This window comes from Chelonia mydas, chromosome 11, assembly GCF_015237465.2.
Source record: "Chelonia mydas isolate rCheMyd1 chromosome 11, rCheMyd1.pri.v2, whole genome shotgun sequence".
NCBI lineage: Eukaryota > Metazoa > Chordata > Testudines > Cheloniidae > Chelonia > Chelonia mydas.
The window spans coordinates 43,409,143-43,429,662 of NC_051251.2; positions in this window are offsets into that span (position 1 = coordinate 43,409,143).

The following is a 20,520-nucleotide window of genomic DNA, read 5'->3' on the forward strand; positions in this document are numbered from 1 at the left end:
TTTAAACAAAAGGATTATGAATATGGATGGAATATTATAATAGGAAGAAGTTGGATCACTCCTGTTCTTTTTATGGGATTAGTTTTTCCCTCCATGAACTCCATGATTCCTACTGATACTCATGCGAGCTATGCACACATTTAAACTCTGATCCAACAAAGCGCTTAAACACATGCAGTAATCCTATTTGAAGTCAAAGGGACAACTCACATACTTAACTTTAAGAATACCCTTAAGAGTTTGATGCATCAAGGGAGAACAGCAATAATGTTGTACATATACTGTGTCTTTAATTATAGAATATGAAAATACTTTGCAAACATTAATTAAGAATCATAATATCTCTATGAGTTTAACATTATTATTCCCATTGTAGAGATTCACAATCATTCAGTGTTTCAGTGACAAACACTAACTGGAAATGTTTAATAATTTTTAAAAAACATTATTTTCAACTTTTAAAAAAGATAATCATGACTATATTTCTGCAGCACATGGGGCACGAGCCCTGGCCTCCATCACTGAAGGCAAAGCCAGACTCCTAGGAGCTGCAGCCTGCTTTCATAGCCAGGGTCTCCTTCCAACTGAAACTATGAACTGCTCCCTTGCCCAGTGGAAGATGCTTAATGGAGAGGACACTGCAGAATGGCTAGCTGTTGTGTGCAGAGGGTAAGTCAGATGGTGAAGGGATGACAGAGATTATGGGTAGAAGGTGCTTTTGTTAATAAAGATGTTGGAGTGGGTTTGAAGATAAATTAAATTAAATAAATAATACGATACAAGCAAAGGGATCAGGAAGGGCTAGGGAAATTAGGATTAATTACAAAGACAGAAAAACAATGTATAGTAGTTTATGCAAAGTCCAAGTACTACTGGGCAGGAGTATGATATGGGCTACAGGGACAAAAATATTGTTTCCATGTGCCGTCTATTTAGGTTATAAGCTCTAGGAAAAGGGGTCTATCTAATTATAGTCTCTGTAGCATCTAGGATGGCTGGTGGGTCAAGGGCAGCATTCAGATTTAGATTAGATGTAGACTATCAAGATTTGAATTCCTCAGTGCTGAAATCTTACTGACTGTTCTCAGAAGCTCTTGACCACATCTGAACCTCAGAATAGACCCCTTCCACTTTTGGATCCCTGCTATATCTAAAACCAGAGAGGAGGATTCACATACAGGGATTCATATCCAAAAAACTTTCTCCTGAAATTCAGGAAAGATTTGGATTCAGGTTTTAACCAATTTTATATTCAGATCAGCTTTTGTGAACATTTTTTATTGTCAATAAAACTACAGTTCGATGCATGAACTCCTTGATTGTGTGTCTTTAACAAACATTGAAGCAGAATAGCCCACTAATCTGTTCCTAGTGCTAAACTCTTGTGCCAGCCTAATTCAGCTTCTCCAATTGGATTGGAATTAATGCACACAATTCTTACTCTGGTAAAGAATTCAGCCCCAGATGAGATGGACCTCAAACAAGACATAAAATGTTTCTAAAAATTAACTTGCTTTTGTGCATTTTTTAACAAATATTCACACATTTTAAGTTAATATTCAAGGAAAGCACATTTCAGGTTAATTCATTTGCACCACAAATCTGATTCTAAGATCTACAGTCATCCAGTCAAGGACCAGAAGCATAGCTTGTGTATCCAGTCAAACAACTTTAATTACAAATTTAACTGATTTCCCACAACTGCTTCAAACAAGTAGAATTTGGTTAGTAATCTGTATAAATAATAAATTCAAGAAAATCATGATCTGTATACAAACAATTCATGAACAATGACAAAATTCATCAAATAAAACATGTATGTACACACAACTGATTTCAGTCGAACTACTTATATGTATGAAGTTAAGTTTGTGCATAAGAGTTTGCAGAATCAGGGTCTTTGTTATGAATTATTCAGCCAGTTCTTAATGTGTTCTAGTAGCATAGACACATTTATAGGTCACAGTGGCAAAAAAATCCTCATGACACAATAACACTTTGTTTATTCCCAAGTTCTGTAGTTTGTTTTCCTGAGGAAGGAGTACATGGTTTTGCTGTAACCATATTTAAAGCCACATCTACCATTGCCATCCCTCTACCAACTGAGTTTGTGACCCCATTGTTTTCAGTATCCTATGACTACCTTCTTTATTCCCGTAAAATTAAAAATGTGCAGGAAGTGGTCTTGGTGATTCAGTATGTGGTGCCTTTCTTCCAGAGCCAGTACTGAAACAATGCTTCAGCATGGCATTAGGGGAGCACTGTGCTAGTGGAGATGCCATCTCTTGGTTCAGTCATAAAACTAAAGTCCTGAATACTTTTATTCAGTAACAGCCTGGTCCAAAGCCTGTTGAAGTCAAGGGAAAAACTCCCATTGATATCCATGGGTGCTGAATCAGGCCCTAAATTACTTCTGACAATTTTCACAAGAGTAGGAATGCTAACTGGTCAGATTGCAACAGAGTATTTCATGAGCTTCTTTGTAATTTTATTTATATACATTTGGTTTTATCCCTCTTACAAAATCTTATGTAGTGTTTCCAATGTCAGATGGATACTGGGCCTGGCTCTCATTTATACAAAGGCTCTGTTAGCCCCAAATTGGATGTAAATATAATTTGTACTCTCTTTGAGGCCTCTTTACACTGCCAGAGCTGTGTAAAGGGGCCTTAGTGTAAAAGAGAATGAGACCCTCTGTGTAGTCCCCAAAGGTGTGTCTGTTTCAGGGATGTATTAATATAGTGACTTCAGTGGCAGTTCTGCACACAGTTCAAGGACAGTAAACAGAGCAATTTGACATCTAGCTCTTTGGGTTGAGAGGTGCAACAGAAATGTAAGGTATTATCTTCATTAGCATATGGTAATATTACATCTTCATCTGATATCACGCAAATAATTTATGTTAGAGAAAAAAAGAATATCATCATCTACAAATGTAACATTTGTAGAACTCTTCTGTAAACTCTTTTGAAAAAAGGGAATAAACCAATATAACACCAGTGTTAGAAACACACCATTAGGGCTAATGAATGTATTTCATAAGTATATACTATTGGCTTTTCTTTAAAAAACAAATCAATACAGCAATCCAGGTGAATATTTTCCAACATAACCACCTTTTGACCTTGTATTTTTCATCTGCTAAAGGTTAAGCCAGTGTGTAAAATGCCATATTCATAACATATAGTGTTGCTTTTCTTCCCCTTTGCTTCCTGAAAGGAATAAGTGTGTGCAGCATTTATAATAAAGATATCATTTAAAGTCACGACACAAAAGGGTTTTTACTATACTTTAACAATAGCACTGTAAATGAACGGACACCAGGAAAAAGTGAACCTTGCCACTTGATGACGTCAATTGTCTAATAATTATATGTTTAATCACTTAAGTTTGCTTTAACATCATCAGAATCAGATCACACAGTCAAAGGGGAAATAATTAGCATCTTAACTGATAACGGTGCAATGCTAGGACAGTATGAACACTAGAATAGTAAGCTATGAAATGGTACAGGATTTAAGCAGCAAATTGTTTTGCTGTGGAAGTCAAATAAGTGTAGTAATCTCGAGAGACTAGTCTTCAATTGAAAATGATTTTCCTGTGTATAAATATGCACCACTTGACTTTTTTTTTCACACACTTTTTCCCCCCAAAAGTTATTATGTTTTGAAAATGATATTGGCTCCCAGGAGTCATTGGAGTTATCTAATATAACAGCTTTCTCGTTAAATTCTAATCCAAACCCATTTGCAATCGTGTAGTTTTTACCCCTTTTTTTGACACCGACAATTAAAAATTAAAACACAGGTATTTCATTGAGATGATTCCGAATATTAATCCATGGGTAACAAAGCTTTAATTTACTAGAAAAAAATCTTACTGTTGGATAATTGAGTGTTAACTTCCAGGACACAACCAATTTTCTATCACAGTTGTTGACAATTTACATTTAAAAAATAAACCAACAAAAGAAAAAATGCTACTTATTCATAAAGATCTTCTGTAGCTTTTAATTAAAAACATTGATATTGGTGAAATGATTTTTTTGAAATAACGATTCCTGGATACCGCTGGCTAGATTCTGCTTTCAGTTATATTGATGGACAGTACATGAATGCATATAAGAACATTAATATTTCTCTACTTCAAGAACCTGGTACAAAGAAGTGTGTATTCTATTCCAGAATCCTATTTGACTTTAAAGGCTCAGTAATAACCTCAGATATATGCAGTGATAAGCTACCAATATCTTAGCAAGCGGTTCCCTGAAAAAGTTCCCTCTTAACCTACAATAAACCCATTTGACCAGAGGCACATGAGCTTGCAGACAGAAAGGAAGGACTGGATAATCTAATTTGTTGTGTCACTTAAACAACTGATTTCTGTTAACCATAATCAAGGAAGGAAGCTTCACCTTTTGGCAAATATACATGAAGACCATATCTATACTACAGATTTATATCAGTATAACTATGTCATTCAGGGGTGTAAAAAATCCACACCCCTGAGTGATGTATTTATAGCAAACTAACCTCCCAGGTAGACAGCACTATCCTGTTGACATAATTACCATTTCTCGGGGAGATGGATTAACGACACTGACGGGAAGAGCTCTCCCATCAGCATACTAGCATCTTCACTAACGCACTACAGCTGCACCGCTGCAGCACGGTATGTGAAGAAAAGCCCTAAGTGCATTTGCTGGAAACGTTATATTTTTATCTTTAAAAAATATACTATGTAAATAGTGTAAGATAGCAAAAAATGTTCGGCTTCTATCATTTGAATTCAGGGGTGTGAATGAGAAACAGGACTGGGCCCAGCTACCTGTGAACTCAACAGTCTCAGGGGTCATCCTTCCTTCAAATTCACGGCAATCCTGTGGAAGCAGAACTTAAAGCAGGTGTAGTTTTCAGTATCCTTTGGGGAGCAGGTACAACCCAGTTTTCATGTTATCAAAGAACTCTATGTCTGCCCTGCAATGAGACACCCATGGCCCATGTCAACTGACTCAGGCTCATGAGGCTTTAAAATTGCATGGTGGATGTTCAGGCTTGGGGCCCAAGCTCTGGGACTCTGCAGTGGGGAAGGGTCCCAGAGCTCAGACTCCAGCCCAAGCACAAATGTCTACCCTGCAATTTTACAGCTTTGCAGCCTAAGCCCCAGGAGCCCATGTCAGCTGACACAGGCCAGACACAGGAGTTTGTAGACATACCCTGTGAGCTCTTTAAGCCCTGATAAAAAAAGAATGCATATGGTACATTCATTGCATAATACTAACATTTCATGGAACAGGATACCAGAGAAAAACTCATTGGAAACACTGTATAATTTTAAATGTTAATATGTATTCTATAATACAGTATTTTCTTCATACTCAAACATCTAATAAACAACATGGCCCAAATTCAATACTGACTTACACCCTGTGCAAACCCAACGAATTGAATGGCCCAAATCCAACCACAGTGTAAATGGGAGAAGCCAACATAGTTGCACCCGCTTCCACCATGACTGGATTTGGCCATAAGTCTATAAAAGGCTGCTGCTAGATACATTTATGTAACTTCTTCTAGTTCCTATTAATACCTGATAAAAATAACTCGATTTTACCCCAGTGCCTTTTTTCAAATTAAGTCGTGGGTAAAAACATTTTCTCCCATTCTGTCCATTCTTGCCTGAAATAAATAGATGTGTATAGTTCGTATATGCAAACAGAAGACCAGTTAATGAGAAGCCAACTAGGAATAATAACTACAGACTGTGCCAAAGTACCACCATCATTCATATCATTAGCACTGAACAAGTCTCATATGTAGATTCATAGGCAGCCAAGATGACACAATGTGGCACACAAGCCACACATCTGAGTGAATTTTATTTACTGCAGCTATTGACCTTCAACAGCAAAGTAAGGTTTTTCAAGTTCTCCATGCCAGTATCTGCCTACACAGTTCAGACATTTCCATGAACAAGGCTGGGCAGAAATATGATTTGTCCATGTTAGAAATCTTCTTTGAGAATCAATAAGGGCCTCATACTTTAGAGAAAGGGGAATAGCCTTTGTATCAGGAGAATGCTTTTTGCCTCCCCATGAAAATCTGCCCACATTTGGCCAAGTTATAAGCACACCTAGTTATAAGTCTTTGGGGGAAAAAATAATAGCAGTTCACACATGCCCAGAGACTTGCTAGCCCTTGAGCTGGACACATCAGCAAATAAAGACAGATATAGTGATGGATTTTAAAATGCCTGGTGACATACCAGGCATTTTAAGTGGTTCCAGTATGGGGGTTACAGAGCTTCCTGTAACATATTATAACTAGAGCCCTGCAAATCTGCGGATATCAACGGACCATTATTTGTGGATCACAGATTGGGCTCTAATTATAACCCATAGGTTGGGGTAGGCTCTCCTCAACCTACCCTAAGATTCAGCTCACTCTTCTGACTCCTTTTGCCCCTGCCCCTGCAAGGAGGACAGAAATGGAAGGGACCTTGGTGCATGAAGGCCACAAAGTGTCCTCCTATCCTATTTGTAAAAGGCCCATCAGCAAAGTCCCAGAATGATCTTTTACATGTGGGAACCAGACCTTTTAGTCTTTTAACTGCACTGAAAACTGGCCTCAAGTTGCAATGAACTAACATACCTACCAAGCACTCCCACTAATCACTAACTCCTACTCCTATTTGACCTACCTGTGCCTCCACGATGCTGCAAGGCAGGCAAAAATCCCATCAGGGCTCTGGCAATTTGGCCCCAATGGGAAGAAAAAATTCCTTCCTGACCTCAATCAGGCAAGACCTGCAGCATCTGCGAAGCGCAGCTCTGAAACTACAGTTATAAGAGGGAGGGTAATAGGGTTTAAATTAATGAAATGGGAGAGCGAGGGACCAATAGCTCTCCTCATCCTCCAAAAGATAGATGTGGATAGAGCCTTTGGAGGATGAGGGGCCACCCCGGATTCCCCCAGGCTGTGCGCTCCTTCCCCCTTCTAATGAGACTGTGCCAATCATCAGTGGTCCCATCAAGTTTCCCCACACCTGGAGGTGGCGGGGTGGCATTCAAAGCTAAAACCTTTGAGGAGTCAATCCACACTGAGCAGACTCCAGCCTGGGGCTGAGCACAACTTTCCCTGAAATTTCAACTCTGGGCTGCTGGCAGCCCAGGTGGCAGGTACTGGAAATGAGGGCAGGGAACATGTCTCTCCTGTGCTCTTAATGTTCCCCTACTCCATCCCTCTCCCTCCATCTCCTGCTGGACCCAGGCAATGAGGAGGAAGAAGCTGCCTGATTTGAATGCAGAGGGGACAGGAGTCAGGCTTGGGGGGTTTATGTAGTGAAGGAGGCTGTTGTCTGTGAAGTTGGAAGCTGTGTACTCTTTGAAGTACTGGTGCCCGCAAGTCTAGGCTTGCCCATAACTAAGTGCCCTCCCCCACAATTAAGGGAGAGGAACAATTAAGTCCAAGCTCCAATTGATTACTGGGGGACAACAAAGAAAAAACAGGAACAGGGGTGAGGTCAAAGGTTGAAAATCAAGGAACCAGAAAGGGACACCGAGTAGAGAATCTGAGACAGCGCCCACCGCTCCTCACAGGCATTTAAGGAGTCAGTGGACACTGCCCAAAGGAACTCTCCCGAGAGATGTGAGCAGACAAGAGACAAGAAATAGGCCCCACAATTGCAGGGCACCCCGACCCCTTTCAGCTTCTATCTTGGCCAGTGCCAGGAGGAAGTTGATGGGGAGATCCCGTGACTTTGTGGGGCCAAGGTTGGGGTGTGCGTAGATCAGGAGATGTGGGGGAAAGTTTAACCAGAAACTCAGTAAGAGGTTCTGGAAGAGCCAGAAGATGGGCTGCACTCTGACGCATCCTCTGTAGATGTACACCAGGGTCTCCCTCTTGCCACAGAAATGACAGATGTCAGGGGGTTTTGTGCAGAAGAATGTCACAAGGCAGTATCAAAAGAAGCATCAAAATCATTTTAGATGGATAAACACCTAAAAGTGGTACAATACAGACAGGCAGCAAACATACCAAAATGGGGTTCCACACAGCTGTGGAAAACACAGGAAAATACCAGCACAAGTTATAACTGCCCTTAAACAACTAAGGTCTTGTCTTCACTGCTATATGAGGATTTGGTTTTTTACCTCAGCATGACTGACATGTGAGCTATCTCAAGGGAAAAAAAAACATGAAAACAAAGCACTTTAGCTTTCTTGCCAGGTAAACTAGATGGGGTCAAACAGGGGGCAGTAAAGTGCTGACAGTATTCTTGTCAGCAAGTTAAAAAAGTATGGGCTGGATGAATGCACTATAAGGTGGGTAGAAAGTTGGCTAGATTGTCGGGCTCAACGGGTAGTGATCAATGGCTCCATGTCTAGTTGGCAGCCAGTGTCAAGTGGAGTGCCCCAGGGGTCGGTCCTGGGGCCGGTTTTGTTCAATATCTTCATAAATGATCTGGAGGATGGTGTGGATTGCACTCTCAGCAAATTTGCGGATGATACTAAACTAGGAGGAGTGGTAGATACGCTGGAGGGCAGGGATAGGATACAGAGGGACCTAGACAAATTGGAGGATTGGGCCAAAAGAAATCTGATGAGGTTCAATAAGGATAAGTGCAGGGTCCTGCACTTAGGACGGAAGAACCCAATGCACAGCTACAGACTAGGGACCGAATGGCCAGGCAGCAGTTCTGCGGAAAAGGACCTAGGGGTGACAGTGGACGAGAAGCTGGATATGAGTCAGCAGTGTGCCCTTGTTGCCAAGAAGGCCAATGGCATTTTGGGATGTATAAGTAGGGGCATAGCGAGCAGATCGAGGGACGTGATCGTTCCCCTCTATTCGACATTGGTGAGGCCTCATCTGGAGTACTGTGTCCAGTTTTGGGCCCCACACTACAAGAAGGATGTGGATAAATTGGAGAGAGTCCAGCGAAGGGCAACAAAAATGATTAGGGGTCTGGAACACATGACTTATGAGGAGAGGCTGAGGGAACTGGGATTGTTTAGTCTGCAGAAGAGAAGAATGAGGGGGGATTTGATAGCTGCTTTCATCTACCTGAGAGGTGGTTCCAGAGAGGATGGTTCTAGACTATTCTCAGTGGTAGAAGAGGATAGGACAAGGAGTAATGGTCTCAAGTTGCAGTGGGGGAGGTTTAGGTTGGATATTAGGAAAAACTTTTTCACTAGGAGAGTGGTGAAACACTGGAATGTGTTACTTAGGGAGGTGGTAGAATCTCCTTCCTTAGAAGTTTTTAAGGTCAGGCTTGACAAAGCCCTGGCTGGGATGATTTAATTGGGGATTGGTCCTGCTTTGAGCAGGGGGTTGGACTAGATGACCTCCTGAGGTCCCTTCCAACCCTGATATTCTATGATTCTATGACATTGATGGGTTTACCTCATAATAAAATGAAAGTGGGATTCACTTCTTCAAGGCAGGGATCCCACATCATCATTTGTATTATATATGTGTATATTTATATATATGTATATATATTTGTGTATATACATATGTGGTATAATGGTAAGTACTGTACAGTAGAAATACTACTGTGATGAGAGCAAGATCAGAATCTATATAGAATTGCTCCCTGATCCTATGATATGAGCATAAATATGAATATTAAATAATAATAATTCAAATGTATTTACATAGACAAATGTAAAAGAAATATTCCATTAAAACTTAGACTTTGTCCCATGAGACTAAGATTCTAAATTATATAAATGTCAAAGAAAAGTACTTCAAGAAGATTATTCTGATCAATTAAAAAGACTGGATTGTGCACAACTGCATAGTTAAGATACAAATAATTATGAAAGCAAAATAATAAGTTGTTGATTGTTAGTTGTAAATTAAATAAAAGTAATTTTCAAAATTTTGAAATACACATTAAAGCAATTATTTTTCAGAATCTGAACAAAGCCTGTATTAATTTCAGATTTTGAAGATTGAGACTCTGAATTGTGAGACTCTCAAACTCAAAATTTCTCTGGGATTAAAGCAAATTTGAATAAATCTAAATCTGAATCTCAATATGGCAGCATATTTCTGTTCTGCCACTTCACTATCAGTACCTACTGATTTAAATCACATTCACTGTACATAATAATACTGAGAGATGGGCTGCCTCTGATCCTCAGTGCAAGTTCTACTCTCTGAATATTATGTTTTTGTCAGCAAAGTGTAACTGTTCTAACAAAACACATTAATCAACACCAAGAGTCTTTTTAGACCTATCTAAATACTATATAAATGAATTATAAAAGATTTCTTTAGAAGAATTGGCTTTTCCTAAAACATCTTGAATTGGAAACAAAACTAAATTAATGCAGTAATGCCAAGACTTTTCATGATGAATAAACAAGACAAAAAGTGTATCCTTGAAATATGCAGAAACAACATATTAAAGACAAGCAGATAGGTTACATTCTCTCCTGATAATAATGTATGTTTAAAGGTAGCCACTAAGGTGTCAATACTAATTTAGTGGATCAATTCCATTACATACTGTTAACTTTTCCCACTTAATCTCATTTATTAAAGCTGCTGTATTTGTTGAAAATCTGCAACTATAATTTAATAAAATATTATAAATGCAACCAGGTCCAAGAAATATCTAATTTAGTTTATTTAAACATACATGCCTGTTTCTAATATAAACACTTGAGCTTTTCATCGAAAGGCCCCAGAAGCATTATTCCTTTATATTCAGGAATGAACCATTGCTAATTACAATACTGCTTACAGTAACTCATCCAGTTCTGTGTGCTGAAGAACAGGAGAATCCTGTTCAGAAAGATAGCCTTTAACATTTTTGTAAAATGTCAGGAGTTTAATAAGTGAGTAAAATATTATTTAAAACATTTTGTACCTATGTACACACTGAAAACTCTGATGGATGATGATAATTCTTTGCACCCACAGCAATTTAATTAAACCACCCTACAGCCCTGCAAGGCAAGTGAGTATCTGTATTCCGATTTATCCTGTACTGATGGCTTGGGAATTTTCTGTACATCAGTGGGCCATGTAAAACATAATGACTCCAAATTCACTCTTTCAATGGAATCTCTGGGCCAGAATCACGGTTGATGCAAATCAGCATAATGATTTATACTACCAAAGGATCTGGCTTTCCATGTCTAAATAAACTCTTTCCGTATACTTGTTTAAAAGATATGAGTTCTTTAACTCTGCTAGCTATTAAACAGATTTGGCAGACTGTTCTCTTTGGGAAATCCTAAGTGTCCACATTTGCAGTTTTAATAACAACAATCTGCTTGAACATAAAATGGATTTGACACATAGAGTTTGTAAATTGATAAAGGTTGAGCAAGAGAGTGATACATACAGATACATTATTAAATATACTGCATAATACAGTATCTCATTTGTTTTGAGCTAGTCTTCTGATTCTATTTTTACTCACTGTGATTTACCACCAGTATCCTCTGGGTGATAGTTAAGGAAACAGATGCTGGGAATCTCTGTCCCTCTGGTTCCTGAGAGGAGGGCTCTGACTCACACTCATGCCCAGTCTCTCCTTTGTACTCACACATGCAAAGGGTGGTGGAGTGAAACTTAAATTACTGCTTGATTTCCAGTTTCTCATTGCCAGTTTCCTCAAAGTTTCCACTTACGTATTTTACTGCCTTACCAGTTTCATTTAAAACAGACTTTATTACATGTTTCCCCTTTCAAAACCTGAACTGCATGTTCCCAGGATAAAGTTAAATTCTTTTCTTTCAAAATATTCTTTATTTAGGATTTTCCAAATGTAACTAGATAGAAAAATGTACAGATCTGGGACTAAGTTAATTTTTAACAGATGTTTCATTCTGAATTTTTCCTCTGACACTGGGGAAAAAAATACATGTATAGAATTTAGCATAGAGTTTAGTACTTAAGAATGAAAGACATATTAGATCACCAGTTTCATCCCATAAAAGGGAAGAACAGAGCTCTCCAGCACAGGACATATATTATGAAGATATTATTATACCGAGTGTGTGCTTATTTATAAAGGCTATCATAAAACTATTGTGAGTTTGTATATATAGGCAAATCTTAACAGGATTGTTGGCTTAAAGTGACAAATGGGTTGAAAAAATGGGTTGAAAAAGCCGCAGGCCAAGGTAGTTTGTAGTGGTCCTCTCCAGTGCAGTAGGACATACCAGGTGTGACCTTGCACGCTATTGATCTCAATGGATGTTCTTTAAAAACTGGTGCCAAAACATGCAGCCCTGTAGCAGAGAAGGAGTTAAACTGCTTGCCTTCTACTGTTTAGAGGAGATGTCTGCTTGGCTAGAATAAGTCACAGCACAATTCTGAGATGTGGTCCAGTGCAATTCAACAATGTGTTCTGGCCTGGCACAGTTTATAGAAGAAACAGTATAATTAATTTGGTGGAACAGCTGGATACACAGAATGCAATTAATTTTGCTCTGAATATTAACAGTTCCACAGTAGTGGGAAAGGGATGATATCAGTCAATAGATTTTTAGATTAACTAGTTTGTGAGCAATAAAGCAAATTAATGCTGGCATTCTAACAGAATTTAGATCAACTGGAATATGAGAATAAATTTAACAATTTAATAAATATGCACACAAATTTATATCAGAGTACATAACACCTAAATTTCAACCTCTAGCCAAAAAGTGAAGAGAAGATTCAAAGAATCAGACTACTCTGTTCATTAAATAGGGCAAACATGAATCTTCCTCAGTTTACTAGTTCATCTTTTAGTATGTAAATAGATATATCAGAACAGTGCATAACTAACATCCATATGTTGAAAAACTGTATCTCAGATAATCAGAGATATAGGAAATGTCTCTTTAATAGCTTCTTTCAGGAATATTTCTCTGGTAAATGCTGGACTTCCAGACAGATGGTCACTGAACAAGAAACAGTTGAACAGTGGCACCCAGAGGTGAAAAGTGTATTGCTCCTAGAGATTTATATTATTTACAGTAATGTATTTCTCAGCTACCCCTTCTGTCACTCCCATCTTACTCCCTTCTCCCTCCCCCCATCCAAGTAATCAATGCCAGAAATAGTCCTTTTTGCTGCAGTTTAGAAGAGCATATTCCAGTTTTCAAGAAAACCTGCTTTTTGTAGCAACTGCCTAGTGTAGTTGTGTAGAGAAACTTTTTTTTCCTATTTATTTTCTCTAACAAAAATATGATAAAAATAATCATGAAAAGGAGCAGTATCACCTCAGATGTAGTGCTGAAGACACAAAGCCCTGTACCCTCCCTAAACCAACAAAATGTGATGGGTAGGGACAGGGTATTAGAGCAAACTTTAAGGTCCTACTCTCAAAGGTTGGTGGATTTTTGGGGAGGGGAGCTGGTGAAGGTGGTAGGTGCAGCAGTGCCACTGCCACAAGTGGTCCCTATTCTGCAAAATGAGAGCGCTTTCAATAACTTTCTACAAACTGTATTATAGAGAGCACAGAAATTCCAGCACTGAGAATTATTCACAACTAATCTGTACTAATCTCTCAGCACTCTACTGAACACACACCTAAGTGCCAGTTATTTATTTCACCAAAACGTTAATTAAATACAAAGAAAGAAAATGTGTGGTTCTCTTGCATCAACCTAAGCAAGGCCCAATAAAATCAGACCCACTGATTTTTAATTAAAAAGGCTGTCCACCTTTGCAATTAACAATGGGTGCCTGCACTGCGCAGTTAAGAGTGGAGTTTTGTACCTGCGCTGAATTGCGGCAAACCACATCCACGCGCTCCCAGGCGCCTCCAATAAAGCCGCTGCTAGTGCGGCCAAAAGAGGGCAAGGATTTCTGCAAATGTCTGTTTAAAAAAAACACACACACAACAAAACTGGCCTTTGTTTTTAGCTCGGATCTGAAAGACAACGTTTATTTAACTGGGGTAGGCAGAGGGGACTAGGGAGGTGGTTGGAAATAATCTGATCCCATGGATTTTCATTTGTTATTTAACCTTTATTGGCAGCGCGATCCTTTTGTCTGCTATCTTCCCCACACGTTGATGTCAGGGCGGGGGGTATTATTATTATCACGCGTAAGAGGCAAGGTTGATGTGACAGGCGCCGGAATAAAACTCGTCTTTCTTGAGCTGTGCCTCCAGTTCAAGGGTCCATAAACTCCAGGCAGACAGGAAGAAAAATATTCCCAAACTTATCCTCTGCTCCAGCCCGCACAGGGTTTCATTTAAACTGCGTACCATCCCTGCGTCCTACAGGAGCCATCAGCTGAGATTAATTTTCCACAATTTATGGGGCAAAATATTTCCCTTCACCTGCCTTTCAAGCAGGATTTAAAACAAATATGTAAACGTACATGAGGAAAAGAATTATGGCTCCATGCAAATCATATCATCTCCCCTCACTCCCAAACAAGAATCTGACTATTTGCATGCACTTTTTTGCACTAGAGTTCCAGCGCAATAATACGCTGCAAAGATTCAGGATGTTGCAGTTGAATGCAAATTGTTGGGCTGGGGGAAGCTGCATTGCAGGCAGAGAGCAATCCCCTTTTCAGTGCAATGATCCCATAATGATCCTTGCCCAGTGATCATATTACCATAATTGTATCGCATAACGTCAAACTTATTGCATATTTTAACAGATCTTAGGGTTTATTGCACATCAATCATATTGATCCATTGAGCTGCCTCGCCTCATGCATGGAAAATCAGCAGCTTCTCGAAGTGCAGAGGAAGGGTGGGGGGCGGAGCGAGTATTCGGAATACGGAGCAGTGGGTAATGGCGCCACCCTGTGGCTCGGAAATATAAATCGTCTAGCCAACATTCAAAAAAATAAAAAACCTTGCACTGTGGAGTTATTCCATTGCACACTTAATTAAGTTTGTTTCCATGTCCTTAAAATACATTGTCAGGACGTCTTGGTATAAAGTCGGACACTCAACAGAATAGGGCAATGATAATCATCAAGTGTTCTTTCCACATATAGCTCTACAATTCATTGACATTGAAGACATTATTCATTATTTGTACTAACTGAAGTTTTCATTTATAATTTTTTTCCTCTCAAGGAAAGCCCAATAAAGATTGATTCAGACATGTAATGAACATTATCAGTGCAAAATCCCAGATTATGTAATATGCAGCCTTTCAACAGCATCAATCATAGGGGGGATTTACTTTTGATGTCCAGAAAATATTTTAATGAGACATTTATGACTGTTTGGCTTTATTGTATTCAATGTGTGTTCTTTTAGCAGTTATGGACGGGTTTTGGCTACATTGTTTTTACATTTTAAGTTTTGGTTCCCAGAAAATGTCATCTGTAAAGTGATCTATTCCTTCTGCAACAAAAGTGACTTAAATGCATGACTGAAAATATAAAACTTAGCAACAATGTTTTGACTGCAATTCCTTTTTCAGGACTGAGCCATAAAGAAAAAAGGTATAGAAATAAATTATATTTATTGCCAAGCTATAAATAAAGACAACACCTTTAATTTCATATAAATATATAGGATGGGGAGGAAAACTCTGTGAAGGGAAAGAATGGAAAAAATGGTAAATATTTCCTTTGAGGGAGAAAGAAAGAAAGAAAGAAAGAAAGAAAGAAAGAAAGAAAGAAAGAAAACCACTGTTCCTTCTAAACAAGCACAGTTGCCTTATATGGATGTACAAAGAAAAATTAACAGTCTTTACTGGTAATAGACCAAGTAAGAGAAAAGTTGAAACAACATTAATCTTCTTAAAAAGAAAAGGAGTACTTGTGGCACCTTAGAGACTAACAAATTTATTTGAGCATAAGCTTTCGTGAGCTACAGCTCACTTCATCGGATGCATTCAGTGGAAAAATTAATCTTCTTGTTTCAACATCAATATTAAGATAAGTGGAATACCAGGGGCAGGGTAGTTTAGCCTCCCTCCTCCCCACCATTCTTTAATTGCTTTTCTTTATGTATGTCCTTTTAAAATAGCTGGCTTTTGGGAAAAACCCTTTCCAACCCTGAAAATGAAAAGATGTTGCCTTAACCCTTGTTGTTTTACTTGCATCCCTATATGTCTTTTTTTCCTAGACGCTATTAACTAAGGAGATCTTTCCATATTTAATTGTCAATATTATGCTTAACTACCCAAACATATTTCCCTGCACCCTCATCCCTCGCTCATCTTGCAAACACTGCTGCTTACGCTGCATGGGTGTGCTTTAACACAAGAAAATTGATGTTTGCAATACTCTTGCATTTGAGTAAATAGTGTGAGAATTACAACTGTGCACTCTCTTTTTCCACTATTAACATTACTGTTGCCTGTGTTCATGCCTAGAAGCTGAAGTGTCCTGTAAAGTGTCCAGCCACATGTGGGATCCCCTTATTGGCCCCAGGTGTGAAGGGTGGCTGCACACTGATCCTGTCCCATTTGAAATCTGTTTAGAAGGGCCCGGCTTGGCAAATCAAAGCTGGGGACACACACAGTCCGGTCAATTATAAGAGACTGTTTTCTGACATCAGCTGCAGACTATTCTTAACACCATATCAATACCACAGAGAAATCTGGGCAGGGTAAGTGGCCCCATAGTTAGATTATTTTATATATACCCACCTCAAATACAAATTATGGGCCTGATCCTAAAATTCCTGCTTATGTCTATGATAGCTGAGGAGTGCTAATAGTCTGCATCAATCATCATATTAATAAGTGATGCAGGTGCTGAGCACTTCTCAGAAACAAAGTAATTGCCAAACTGGATCAGGTCAATGGTCTAGTTAATCAAACATCCTGTCTCCTATAGTAGTATATACAAGGTGCTTCACAGGAAGGTGCAAGACAACCCATGAAGTACAATTCTGCAATAAGCCATCCATAGTTAAGTTTTTTCCCAACCTCAGGCAGTTAGTGGTTGGCATACATGCTGAAGCATGAAGGATTATATCTAATGTAACAGTGAATGTTACTATTCATATTACTGGCTAATATCTTGGATCAAAACAAAAAGATTTAATTTTGGATTGAAAATTGGAAGTTGAAAATATAGCTGAAAAATTGGAAGCCTTCAAGAAAAGAGTAGACTGGACAAAATATTACAGAATGTAGTGTAGGGGTTACACCTGAATTGACATGGAGGTGGGCTAGATTATCAAAGAGGTCATTTCCATTTCTAACTTCAATGACTATGATTAAAAGGTTATAAAACACTTGAATTAAGTTATTTAATATAATTAAAATATATCAGTGCTATATAAGCAAACTCAATGATATATCTTTATTTCTGGACATATAATTTATATGTTAAATAAATAAGGCAATGTTATTTATTTTATAATTTCTGACACCATTTAGAAAAATTAATTGCTTTATACACAGATGTATAAAGCCTTTACCCTGCCATTGGATCCATATAGACAGATCCTTGACCTATGCAAATCTGACTGTAGGTTCAGGGCCTAACATTGGACAATACGCTACATTCTACCAAACAAATACATATACTAAAATGACAGCATTGTTTGATAGCATTCTGAGTGTAAAAATAAGTTACATTTTACATATATTTATTTTAAACCTTTAAACATAGGCCACATTTTCTCCCCACAGGTGCTCTGTATAATGTGTTCAGTGATTTGTTAAGGGCCAGATCTTGCAAGGTATAGATATAAACATACACACACACACACACACACTTTCATTTATATATATATATGAAACATTTTTGTTCATGTTTTTATGTTGACTTCTGTTGCCAAACTACAATGCTTAAACTATGTTCTGTAGGACAAATAAGGGCTGGATCGTGAAGCATTTACTCAGTCAAAACTTCCAATGATATCAATAGAAATTTGCCAAAGTAGGGCATGGAGTGGGCAAAAAGTTTGACACAACTACATATTTTTGTAAGGTGATGATAACACCCTAGGTATCATAATCATAGGACCAACATGAAATATAGGGGACAAATTACATAATAATGGTCAGTTATTAGACCAAACCAATGTGTTCTACCACTCGGGAGTCCTTAGTTGTCTTACTTTCTCAAGAATTCCCCTCTCCTGCAATGGAATATGTAAATCAATTGCAAAATGTAAATCAACAGTAATTATTTTACTACTCAAAAGAAAATCAATTAATCCACTTTTCTTTTGTTTGCCTCTCATTCCAGAATCTTTTATGCTTTCTGATACTTTAAAAGCTAATTTTGATGGCCAGATGAGATAACAGCCATCATGAATCTTCTTATTGGATGTGGAGCTTGCCAAGCCAATTTACCAATCAGTGCAGAGCTCTCAGACCACCATTAAATCTGGTCAGAGGGCAGTCATCAATGATGGGTGACATTGTCTGCCTTTGGCCACAGCCACATGTGGGATCCCCTTATTGGCCCCACGCGTGAAGGGTGGCTGTACACTGATCCTGTCCCATTTGAAATCTGTTTAGAAGAGCCCGGCTTGGCAAATCAAAGCTGGGTACACACACAGTCCGGTCAATTATAAGAGACTGTTTTCTGACATCAGCTGCAGACTATTCTTAACACCATATCAATGCCACAGAGAAATCTGGGCGGGGTAAATGGCCCCATAATGGGCACTTTGGCAACAGGTGCACTCTTGGGTGGTCCAAGAGGTCTATTGTGGTAGGCTCTGCTTTGCCTGATATTCTCAACCATTCTGGTTGTAGAATTCTCATGATGGATGTGTGGAGGAGTGATGTTGCTTAACACAGGAAGCCATGGTACTGGTGTGGGTCTAATCATCCAAGTTACTATTTGCATAGTTGAATATAGTTGTGTGTCAACCAGCTTAACATGAGATGATTGAAACTAGACCAGAGCACAGCATCATGCTGCAGAGTAATAGAGGGCTAAACTGGTTGATCAGAGATTTTTGAACATTTTCTCCCCATGAAATGCTAGCCAATTTGCTTAGAAGGTTGATATGTGACTAAGGTATCTTAACCAGTCAGTTTTTCTCAGGTGGTTAAGATATGTGAGAGATCTCTCTAGGGTTACTCTGAAGTAGACTGGATGGGATTCGTGTTTCAAGCGATATCCATTGAGAAACATATTCAGTTCTTAGGCTGCTCTAGTGTTGTAAATATGGAACACACTTGAAACTGTCTCAGTCACACTTGGTTGTAAAAGCCACGAACTACAGTATTTGGCCATCTTAATCAAGTCAGTGTTTAGAGCATCTTCAGTTCTGGGAATGACTGTGCTCAGATGCCAAAGCAAATATCTTCTGCATATGTGAACTTGCAGGACTAGATAAGCAGAAGTCGTGAATAGTTATCCACTTTTAAAAGATCACATAATCCAAAGAATATATAAGCACCTTTAGAACCAATGAAGTGAATTAAAATAATCATTTGTGACTTTAATATTTACCAGTTCTTAGAGGACCATGTAAAAGGAGGAGTTAACATTGTAATAGATAAAATCTAATTTCACCCGTACAAAGGTACCAGAGCAATGTTAAATTCAGGAAAAAATGTGTTACTCTTTCAATTGTGTCTTTGCTAACAATTTGGAGGCATCCATTGTATTACTACTGCAGTGTTATTGAGCTAGTTTTATTAAGGCAAATTTATAGCAATGTTAGAAATTAATACCACTCTTATTTCCTCCTCTGCCTGGCTTTATTGAATGCCATGGGGCATATTAATCAGTAAAGCCAACTAGTGCATGAAATAAAAGTATAAATTAACCAGTAACATGAATGTAAAAAGGGGCTTAATAAAATAGAAATAAATAACACTTTAGTGATAATCAACCCAGCCTGGCTTAACCAACCACATAGTGTCATACTGCTAAATACAAAAAAAACCCACATTTAAATAAAGTTTAACAGACAAACATAATAGCCAGATTTCAGGATAATACTTAATTCACTGCATTGTTTAAACACACACAAAATCTTTCAAGGTCCAACCCTGATGTAGGCAAAACTCCAGTTGACTTCAGGATCAGGCACAAAATGTGGGTTATTTACCTATGAAATAAGAATGATATCGGAGTAATTCTGCTCTATGAGTCTCTATGGTTAAATATGCAACCATGTAGGATATTTTGCATGGTATATTTAACATATATACACATCTCCAAGTATCCAATATTTACCTGATAGACCAGAACCGTCTTTTTAAAGCCATTTCACCCGACAGGTGGTATATGTGTAATGTGTATAGTGATTGACCTTGCAAAGTGTGAAGCCATTCTAACCTGTCATTAAAATGCATATTTTTTAAAAAACATGGTATACGGAAACACCTTTTTTATCTCTAGGGTCCAGTGCAAGTCAATGAGACTACTCACAGTCCATAAAGTTAAGTCCATTGTAAGACTTTGCAGGATCAAAGCTCATTTTTCAAGCATAAAATTATTCATGAATCAATTTCTACCATTACTTCATTTGTCCATACAAATGCAATACCACCTGTTTGTGCCTGCAAATTCATTAACTGTATACTCAAAATGTTAGTATTCAAAATTAGAGGCTGAAAATTTGGCCCTAAACCTGTGAGAAGCATAAAATAGCAAACTGTGAGGTCCT